General features: G+C 48.4%; 1 protein-coding gene across 1 annotated transcript in view; it reads left to right on the top strand.

Moving 5' to 3' along the window:
• The first annotated feature begins 2546 nt into the window (after positions 1-2546).
• The window catches only part of AKAP1 (A kinase (PRKA) anchor protein 1), a 29701-nt gene continuing 21094 nt past the window's right edge, over positions 2547-11153 (top strand). The window contains exon 1 of the mRNA XM_008594518.1: positions 2547-2610. The gene's annotated coding sequence lies outside the window, so the exon portion shown is untranslated. The remainder of the gene's footprint in view (positions 2611-11153) is intronic.

Raw genomic sequence — 11153 nt, 5'->3', positions numbered from 1 at the left:
GGGCCGTGGGCAGGGCCGGGTGCTCAGAAGGCCGAGGACGTCCTCCAAGCTCCGCGGGGACCCCTTGTCCCCCGAGGGATCGGAGCTGAATCGGTCACTTCGGGAGCCTCACCCAACTTGTGGGCGCCTTTGGCTCGCCCTGGGTTGCGCCCCAGCGTAGGCCCGGCGGCGGTGGCAAACCCGGGCAGGGAGATCGGCCCCTGGGAGTTCAGTGCGGCATCAAGTGGGAAGGGCTCGGCTGACGGAGCGGGGAGGGCGGGCCGGGACACCGGTTGTGGCCGGAACCGTGTTTCGGGCAGAGGGACCATTAGACCGAGTTAGGGCCGGAGATTGAGGGCTTGGGTGTCTCTCGAGGGCGGCTAGCATTTGCAGCCCCTTTAAGCGTGTCCGGAGAGGTGGAGGTCGTCCAGCGCTGCGTGTCCTCGGACTTCACGCCTGGGGGCGCCGAGAGTCACGTGTCATGCTCCGCGATCTGGAGGGACCACACTTGTTTGGAGGTTACAGGTTACAGTGTGCGTGGAGCGGCCGTGGGCTGGACGCTTGGGGGCGGGCTCCCGGTGTTCAGCTGTTCTGTGCCCGAGGCAGGGTTCTTCCCATGACCGCACCCCAGGGAGGGAGGAAAGGTGCTGATGGTGGTGGGCGGTGCAGCAGCGACTCGGGACGGCCTGGCGTTCCGGGATCTAAGTCTCCCGGGGAAACGTCCAGCGTGGCGGGCGCCTTCCTGCCCCTCTGCCGCCGTTAACACAAACCTGGTGGACTTCGCTGCAGGTGCGAGTGGAGCCGCTCAAGCCCGGTAGGGTGTATGCGCGGGGCGATTAGTGAGGTTAAACCGGCCCTCTTTCCCCTACTGAAGTGCAGGCTACTCGGTGTGTCAGTTTATCTCCTGCAGTGAAATTCGGGCTGCTGTACCTGGTACAACCATATCTCTTAGTTGGTTTGTCACTTCATTCCCCACCGCCCCTCCCCCCTTGTCTCAAGGAACACCGTTCACAAAAGGTTTTTAATTCTGGCAACTGATAACCTTACATGTAACTGCTAAGTCCTTCCCAAATTAGTGCCTTTTTTTTTTTTAAACTTAACTTTATTTAGAAAGCAAAGCTTGGACTCAGTACCCTCCATCCACTTTGCTCTTAAAGGTACAGAGCATCTTTGAAGTGAGGACTGCAGCATGGTTTGATCATTTACCTGATTCCTCTGTTCTTGACATTAGGTGATTCACCTGCTGATTATTTAAGACCCTTTCTGAGCACTAGAAACAAGTGAAGTTACGTTTTGGGGGCTCTTTGACTTGTATTGAACCTTTCCTCTTTCACCTCTAGTTTTGTATGTTGTGGCTAACATTTCCTGTATGTATTCTCACGAAATATAGCCCTCAGTGAGAGGAGGCCCTCTGGATCCTACAGGCTTACAAATCACTACAGCATCAGTTGGTTACTGGATTAAATAGGCTCTGTTGTCATGCATGTTGTAAGGTGATGATGGCCCAGAACTTGTCGGTAACTGATCTAAGCCAGTGAGACAGGTCTAATGGATTTGTCTGGGTGGAGTCCCCTGTAGGCATCTCTCTCCTATCTCCCAGCTGTTTCTAGGAAATGTATTCACACTTGGCCACTGCAGGGTGACAGTGGAGGCACAAGTCTGGTGTAAGTGGTCTGCTCAGGTTCTGAAGTCACTGTGCCTCCAGTGTAAGGTTGCTGAGCATCAATATTTTAAAGCAATTTGTCTTGCTCCCTGGTAACCAAAATTATTCTTGGGTTTTGGATCCAGGCTGGGTCATAGCCATAGTTGGTGGAACAAGTCTAGTTTTAGCCTCCGGTGCTCCCTTTCCCTGTCCCAAAGACAAAGTCAGATCATATTTGTGAAACTGGGGACTGTGCCTGGTATGGGATAGGCACTTAAGCATTTTTTTCCCCCTAAAGAAGCCCTGAGACTGACTTTAAGCATCTCTTGAATCACTTGAGTGGTTTGCATTTTATTAAGAGCACCCCTCCCCCCCCCAGCCTCTGGCCCTATAAATTTGGTTGGAAGGAAAAGGGAAACAAATTTCGTTTCCCCATGCTTTGCCGGATCTACTCCTGGCTCTAGCCTGCAAGAACCAGACTTATTCTGATTGTGTGGGCATTTCATGGTTTTGAAGAGTAGGCAGCTTGTAGCCCATGTACCTGTAGAGCTGGCCTGTTTTCCTCCAGGCTGCTTCTCTATAATCTTCCCTCCAGTCTAGGATAGTTGGGCTTCTCTGTAGCTTGGTTTATTTTCCTATAATGGGAAAGTCAACAGTTGTTTTGGATATGAGTTAATATCCTCAGCTTGTCATTCTCTATTTTCCTCCACTGCGGGGAGGTGGTGTGTTCTATTATCCTGGTACCTCATTTTAAACTTGGGCTGTGGGAACTAACATTTAGAGAACACCTCTTTTCTTTTTCTCTTTTTTGGCAGGTGGCTGGTATGGGGATCTGAACCGATGATCTTGGTGTTATAACACCATGCTCTAAACAACTGAGCTAACGGGCCAGCCACTGAGAATGCCTCTTTCTTGATAGTTACTGTGCTAGGAGAGTTACAAGCAAATTCCTTAATCCTATAATCTTCATACCTCTGAGTACAATGAGGGTAAGTCATTTTGGACTGTTTCAGTGGCTGTAATAAAGATAAAAATCGAGGGCTAGAGAAACAAGCAAGTGTGGGTTTAGACAAATTGGGTCCTCTGGAGGGATTTTGTGAGAAAAACCAAAGAATGTTCTTAAATCCATGGACTTTTCTCCTAATCTTTCTGCTGCTTTCTAAGCAGATTGTTGCAGTGAGCATGTGTTATCATTCAAGCATGCTGACGACTGGCTTTCCAGTAGTAAGTAGCTCTTGAGGTGTCCTTTTTCTTAACTTTCTTTTCCTTCCACTGAATGGTGCAGTCATTCTGTCCGGGTCCTCGCCATCTGGACGTTTCTGCTGCTTGGTTTGATAGTTTTCAGCAGTCAATAGTAAACATTCTGTTCCTTATCCTGTAATGCTGGCTGGCTGTATTCACTTAGCCATGTGTCACTGAGGCCCATTTGCACTTAAGAACAAATCAGGGCCCAAGGTGAGTCCTGGAAGTAAAGGAACGCAGAGCTCAGGGCTGGTGAGATGTGTTTCACCACTGGGCTTAGCCTGCAAGAGCCATGGACTCGGTGCAGCTCCCAGAGCTGAAACAGGGCTAAGATTCTAGGCAGACCCAGAAGCCTTCTGGGGACTGGGTTTCTTCAAGTGGTAAAAGAGGGTTGGTCAGCATTAACAGCATTCACATTATGTTCCTGGCAGCCCCGGAGTTAGGCCAAGGTACCCTAGGGGGAGAGGAGTGGAGGGCTGCTGGAGGGATGTGTTTGGGCTGGGAAGCATAGTCCAGTGTGTAGTACATGTCAAAGACTTAAAGCAAACGAACGAACAAAAACCCCAAAACCAATTCACCGTTTTTGGTGCATCTCAAGCTCTTAGTTCTAAGGTGCTACTGTTCTAAATTCTTTTTGGGGGGCAGCTGGCTGGTAACAGGGATTGAACCCTGGAAATTGGTGTTATCGACACCACACTCTAACCAGCTGAGCTAACTGGCTAGCGCAGTATTTTTGTTTTAAGATATCTCTATACTGTTCTAAATTCTTTTTGGGGGGCAGCTGGCTGGTAACAGGGATTGAACCCTGGAAATTCGTGTTATCGACACCACACTCTAACCAGCTGAGCTAACTGGCTAGCGCAGTATTTTTATTTTAAGATATCTCTTTGCCTGAATCTATCCTTGGGGAGAGGGGTTTAGAGCTGCCCTGTCTGTCTACAGGGTAGCTACTAGTCATGTGTGACTAATTAAATTTAAACTTTTTAAAGCATTAAATAAAATTAAAAAATAATTCCTCAGTGATATTAGTCACATTTCAAGTTCTCAGTAGCCTCTTGCGGCTAGTGGCTGCCATCCTGGATGGTGCAGGTTGAGAACATTTTCATCATCACAGAAGGTCTGTTGGACAGCGCTGGTCTAGAATGTTCTTTGCCCAACTCTAAAAGCTTAATTGTTTCAACTTGTAAATCTCTAAAGCATCATGTGTTTGGGCTTCATCTTCCATAGTCCATAAACCCAACAACTTTGGTGACAAATTATTTGTATATCTGCTCTCTTTGTGGCATGTTAAGAAGCAAGTGCTGGTCTGCCAGTTGGGAGGGGAGAGATGGGTTATGGAACAGTTTGAGAGAGGAGCTGAGTGAGGGTCTCGGGACAGGAGCGTGAAATACAAGGGTGTGGTTTGAGAGCCTATTTATTATCATAAAGGTCCTTGCTAGTTTTCCAAGACCTGTCTTTGTCCTTGGTCTCCAAATGTCAGATGTCACCAGATCTACTACTTGTTCCTTCACTGGCCTAGGTGACTTCCTAGAACATTCCAGTGTGGGCGCTCTGCTAAACCGGCTTGCCTTTTCATTTTACTCCCTCCAGTCCATGTAAATGTTAGGGGATGTTCTTCTGCCTTTATGGAAGGCATTGGGGGACAGTGGGGCCACAGTGCAGATCCTGAAGTGTTGGTGTGGGGATGGGGGAGCGGGGGTGAACTTTATTCCCAGATGCCCGCTGCCCCACTGCCCTGTAGTCATGGGTGTGCTTTGTTTGAATCCTGCTAGACTGACCTTTGGCATATAATGTGGAATTTCTCTTTTCTTGGAGCCAGATAGTATAACATGCATAACAGGCACTCATTGAACACCTCCTGGTGTTTTAGGAGAGTTTTGTTTTTTTCTGAACTATGCCATTTTTATTCTCTCTCAGTTCCATGGGGTTAAGTATCTCTAAGTTGTTGATGAGGTAACTGAGGCCCTGAGGAGGGTAAACTGATCCCAGGATACAGGGAGGGCTGGGCTGGCTTTGGACGTGCGTGAAGGTGTGTCTCTCTTTCTCTGTCTTCTCTTCTTCCTCTCTCCCTTCCCCCCCATACCCAGAGGCTATCCTTATTTACTGCCCCATTATCATTCAGTCTTCATCCAGAAAACTAAACAGGGTTTTTGTGGGGTTTTTTTTTGTGTGTGTGGAGTTTTTTTGGTGGCAGGTTAGTATGGGGATCCAAATCCTTAACCTTGGTGTTGTCTGCACCACACTGTAATGCAATGAGCTAATTGGCCCTCCTGTAAAGTGGGTTTTTAAAAAATTAAAACCATTTATCCAACAAACTGACTCTGTTAAGTTTTGAGCTTCATTACACCCCTGTGAGGGAGGTATTCTTATCCCATTTTACAGGACATTTTCATTTCACAGGAAACCGAAGATCCTAGCCTAACTCTCTTGTCTTTCCAAAGCCATATTTTATACTCAGAATTATGTAACCATCGGGTGCTTTTGAAATGCACAAGTAATTACTGTGAATAAAAAAGCCTCTCAAACCAGGTAGCTGTGCCTAGGGCCTGGGAAACCACTCTGAAGACTGAGCTGGTTGGAGAGACAACCTTGAAGTCATTCATTCCCTGGCTAATAATATTGTGGCTGTCAGACATCACATGGAGTTCACGAGACCACATCCCTGGCCCTCCACAGGCTGTCACCCAGGAGTGGCTTGGTTCCTGTAGGAGGAGGCAGCGAGACCTTGTCAGGCACAGCTGCAGCCCCAACCCCCTCTCCTCCAGCCTTGGCCTGGGGGGTCCTTTGGGAGAACCTGGGACAACAGCTCTGAATGCTGGTTCAGTCTTCCTCTTNTGGGGGGTCCTTTGGGAGAACCTGGGACAACAGCTCTGAATGCTGGTTCAGTCTTCCTCTTTCTCTTCCTTCCTGCTCCTCTGCAGAAGGAGCAGGAGTGATTCTCACTTCCCTGAGCTGCCTTGGAGGGAGACCAGCACACAGAGCACAAGTAATTACTGTGAATAAAAAAGCCTCTCAAACCAGGTAGCTGTGCCTAGGGCCTGGGAAACCACTCTGAAGACTGAGCTGGTTGGAGAGACAACCTTGAAGTCATTCATTCCCTGGCTAATAATATTGTGGCTGTCAGACATCACATGGAGTTCACGAGACCACATCCCTGGCCCTCCACAGGCTGTCACCCAGGAGTGGCTTGGTTCCTGTAGGAGGAGGCAGCGAGACCTTGTCAGGCACAGCTGCAGCCCCAACCCCCTCTCCTCCAGCCTTGGCCTGGGGGGTCCTTTGGGAGAACCTGGGACAACAGCTCTGAATGCTGGTTCAGTCTTCCTCTTGCTCTTCCTTCCTGCTCCTCTGCAGAAGGAGCAGGAGTGATTCTCACTTCCCTGAGCTGCCTTGGAGGGAGACCAGCACACAGATGTGCCTTGTGCTGTCTCTGGAAGAAAAGGCGGTACTGAGAATAACTTCCCTGCTCTGTCCTTTGACTTTGGTGTGGCCTACCCGCCAAGTATGTGCTGGTGCTATTTTTAGCAGGTGGAATCCTTTAGCAGGGCTGCAGTGTGTGGGACAGGTCCTGGTGCTGCCTAATCAGGGGAGGGAGGAGAATAAAGCCCCTCTGGAAACTGCCATTGGGTGGGTGGAGGGGTGGCTGCTTAAGAGGTCTCTGGGGCTCCCTTTTCTATTATGTATCTTTAGTTGGGGCCCAACCCTGCCTCCTAGGCCAGGCAGGCTGCCTGATGAGCTGGGGAGCAAGGGGTCAGGACTGCTACCCTGGGGAATGAGGATTCCTCATCGCTCCAGCAGCCAATTTCTCGGGAGACCACATAACCTCATTTTCATGTGAAGTTGCCCCACCGGAAGGCCAGCCATTAAATGGACACAAAACTCTCATACTGCATTGGCTGGTAGTAGTCTGACTACTGGTGTCATCTGGCTCTAACCAAAATACAAACATGAGAGGAGGCAAAGCCCTGGCCCTGGTAGGAATTCTTTACTGGGAAGCCATTGAAGCTGAAGAGGGAGGGATGGAAAAGGAGTTTGACAAAGTTTGACTGTTCCACATGCCATCGTTTCTTCTCTCTCTCTCTCTCTCCTTTTTTTTTTTTTTTTTTGGTTCTTCTCTAACTGGGAGCTGCCAACTCCAGCCCATCTATCTGTTTTTGATTAAGAAAGCTTCAAGCCATATAAGGCCCTCTGTTGCCTATGGTTTATGTTGGCTGGAGAGCAAGGTTGTTTTTGCAGTCTGATTCACAGAAGCGGCGAGGGCTTATGTGGGGCTGGGGCTGCGTGTGCGCGTGTGTCCCTGCCTCCCTGGGCTGCACCACCTTGTTGGAACAGATCCATTTGAGGGGATGGGGGGCTAAAGGTAAGGGTCTTGCAGTGCTTCCCTAAGGCTGAAGTGTGGTGTGGCTGCAGGGCTTCCCAGCAAGCACATTTGCTGAGAACTCGAGGTAGGTCATGAGCTCCTTTTTACTCACACAGTGTAGCTGTCATGCTTCCAACCACAGAGGCATCCTGCTTCTGGAATAGATTCTGGAGGCAGCTTCTTTCTCCTCACTAAAAACTAAAGTCCCTTGGCTCTTCGTTGAGTGGGCCTTCCCAGTCCAGGTCTGCCTTCAGCACTGCTGCTGCTGCTGCCTGGTGGTGCTGGGAGCCATTTGTCTGGCAGTAGCGTTCCGACCTCCTCTTTGTACCCCACCCCCCTGCTGTCTCTTGAGTCAGCCAAGCTTGTTCCTGCCTTAGGACTTTGGCACATGTCCTGCTTGCCTGGAACTTTCTCCTCCTCCCACCTCCACCCAGGTCTTGGTACTGCTGGTTCTGATGCCACCTCTTCCCAGAGGTGTTTCCTCCCAGACACATTCTGTCCAGCCTCTCTCATCCACACCACTGCCCAGAAAAGGGCTCTCCCAACAATGACCCTTCTACCTGCAGAGGAATGTAGTTAATTCATTACATACAAGGGATGCCTTGGGGCTCATTTCTCTCTCCACCAGTTGAGAGAGGCTGCAGGTCTATCACACTGAGGTGCTGCATCTTCTTTGCAGTATCTTATTGTCTGAAATTTGACTCTCTACCCCTTCTTCTACCTTCTCTTCCTGAGGGCTCTTTCCCAGTATTGTCCATGGAGGCTGGCTCAAGGTGGGTGTTAAAATCTTTATTAAATGGCTGGTCTCCAGGAGTCTTGCTACCGGATGCTGGCTAACTCGGTGGGATGGGGAGACGCTGCCTTGGTTCCCAAAAGGTCTAAGTATCGGGAAGCATGTTCTCTTTTTGACTGTTGCTGTCATGTCAGCAGGGCAATTGGGAGTCTCTGAAGCAAAATTGGTAACAATTATGGGAAAGTAAAAGCATTACAAGTTTGTACATATATGAGTTCACACTAATGCATATTTTTTGTGATGGTTAACAAAAACACATAAAGCCATATGGTAATAGAGCATTCATTGCTACTTGTGTATAGCTTAAGAATGTATTAGTTTTCTGTCTAGAAAGATTATAGAAAGATTTGACTTTTGACTGTGCACAAGGTTTGAAAAGACAGTCTTTGCCCTGAGTGTACTCACCCTCCCCCCATCCTGTTCTCTTCCAGAAGCAGCTGCCTTCAATTCTTCTGGCTATCTTGCCTGCCACTTACCTTTGTGTTTCTGAATAGTATACTTTTTCTTTTTTTCTTTTTAAAATATGATCTGATTTTTCTACTAAGGAAGATACTTAGCTCATTCCTACACTTTTTTCTTCCCTCATTCTCCTGAATAAAGGAAGCACAATTTTTGATCAAGTTGCTATTCAGAGTGTACATGATTATAAATAATATAAACATAGTTTATGGCTGCAAAGTTCTTAATTTTCTATATTTCTTTTCTTGTCTCCCCCTCTTCTCCTCTCCTAATTTCCTTAGTTTCTTTAACTTGCTTTTTTTCTTAAAGACTGCTTCTTTTCATTTCTGATGGTTCGTTTGTTCATTTATTTTGGATGGCTGGCCAGTACAGGGAACCGAACCCTACACTGTAACCAACTGAGCTAACTGGCCAGTGGTTTCCTTAGTTTCTTTTGCTTGATTTTCTATGTATCTCTCACCAGTTTCCTGATTCTCCCCTGAGCCTCTGCCATTGCTATAGAACTTGTCATTGGCAGAAAGCTCCTCTCATTATGGTTAAACATACCAGCTACTCTAAACTGTTCCATGTGGCTCTTGGGAAACATCCCTTTCCTCTGGCTCTGCTTGCTCTTCATCCTGGGGATCGTCTTTCCCCTTCTCCTGTGTTGTTTCCAGGATCTGGTGCACCCTCCTTTCTTGGTGTTCACCTTTGCCTTGGTGGAGCCCATCATCTGGTAGGTTGTTGAGCATGTGTGCGTGATGGTGGCAGGAAGAAGCAAGCTGAATCACACAGAAGGGCAGACACCTTTGAAAGCTACACCTTTGTAGCTGAACACAGGAGGATGGGCGGAAAGTCAGCAAAGACAACTTGGCCCGTAGATCCCTTCCACCGGGCCAGCAAAGATCTGGCTTTACTGGATTTGGGCACCAGGTAGTGGTGGAAATGGGTATTGAATGAAAGTCTGCATATTGAATGGGGAAACCCAACCCTCCTTGGGTCCCATCATGCTAGCATTTTGACTAATATCCACCCCTGACCTCCAGGACATTAAAACGTTCTAATCTGGGGAAGCTGGCACACCGTTTCTTGTTTGTCCCCCACCTCAGCAGGACACTTGCCTGTCCCTTGGACCATATTTTCACTTGGTCAGGAGTAAAGGGTGACAGTAACAAGCTCACTGAAGAAGAGGGCATTGTTTTTTTAATTTTTATTTTTTTGCCCCCAAAGAAACTGAAAGATTGAAAGTGCCTGCCTCCAGCTCCTTGTCTGATTCATTTCTGTGTCCTACTGTGCTTTGTACCCTTTAAATACCAATAAATATGTGTTGAATAGAAATGACCTCATACCTTTCTGTGACTTCTGGTTTGAGTTTATTACACTGTCTGCCATTGGGAGAATCTTGGTCTTGCGGCTTTGCCTACTTGAGGGGAGGTGTGAAGGCTCTTTTGCTGCACACCAATATCTTTTCCGATTTCTTTTGAAGCTGCATGTCATCTTTGATGGATTTTAGCTTGTTGTCAGATCACTTCTTCATACCTTTTGGGCAGTCCTGTATGGCGCCTGTGTGGTCATGGGTGGGAACTCCATGAACTCAGGAATATATTCCTGGCACCTGCTCTGTCAACAGCCTCAGAAGCCCATCAGAATTCACTTGTAAAGCAAGGTGGTTGCCAAGATCCGGAGATGAGAGGCAGTGGATTTGACATGGTCTTCAAGGTTTTTTAATACCACACCCTTAACCCCCAAATGAAGCAATTGGGAAGAAATTGTAGGCAGTGTTAGCGATTTTTCCTTCATTGCTTGAAGAAGAACAGACAACCTGCTGTGGTTTTGATCACAGCAGGAGGAGGGAGGCTGGGCAGTTTACCCTTGTGTTGCTCCCTTCGTTACCCAGTTTCTCAAACCAGGAGTTAGTTTAATATTTTATTGGACTGGGGGATGAAGAGCTTAATTTGAGACCATGTCCAGAGGTGGGATTTTTGGCTTCTGGCTCTTCTTACCTAGAGCTCCTGGGTCATGGTCTCCGAGTTTCCATTTTGGCTGGAGAAGGCTTTTCTGAGCAGGTTCTCCCTCCCAGATGGAGCTGTGTTGAGCCTTCAGCCTGCCATCTGCCAAGAGGACTGGGGAAGTAGTCCATGACTTCTGGACAGCTGGTCTATCTGGAAGGACACAAGCACCCCCAGAATGTTGCTGGTCTGGCTGCACTGGCTCACCTGGCTGCCCAGCGGGGCCATCACAATGGAGGGTGTGGGGGACAGCCCTGGGCAGGACCTCACAGCCCCACTATGAGCTAATTTGGAATCTTTAGGGTGCTCACAGGAGTCTCAGCTCCCTCAGGGCCCCCTAAGGATGAGGTTAACAGCCCTGTGAATGCCGGGGCTGGGCTGAGACCAGCACACCTGAGGCATGGCTCTAGCACTCTGATTCCTGTGTCCAACCATGCTGCTCAGGGGGAGTGGCCCAGTTGAAGGACCAGACACTGCCAGCAAGGTAGGAATTGGCCACCGCAGCATTTATCCAGGCCTCATTTTTCTTGGGGTCTTCTGGGAACACCCTCTAGAACTGTGGTGTCCAGTAGGTAGTCACCAGCTGCATGTGGCTAAATTAAATTAACATTAAATGAAAGTTAAGAGTTCAGTTCCTTAGTCACACTGTCACATTCGAAGTGCTCAGTTTCCTCCTGTGACTAAGTGGCTGCC

Source organism: Galeopterus variegatus, unplaced genomic scaffold (assembly GCF_000696425.1).
Source record: "Galeopterus variegatus unplaced genomic scaffold, G_variegatus-3.0.2 Scaffold10941, whole genome shotgun sequence".
NCBI classification, from domain to species: domain Eukaryota; kingdom Metazoa; phylum Chordata; class Mammalia; order Dermoptera; family Cynocephalidae; genus Galeopterus; species Galeopterus variegatus.
This window is presented reverse-complemented; position numbering and strand designations above follow the sequence as displayed.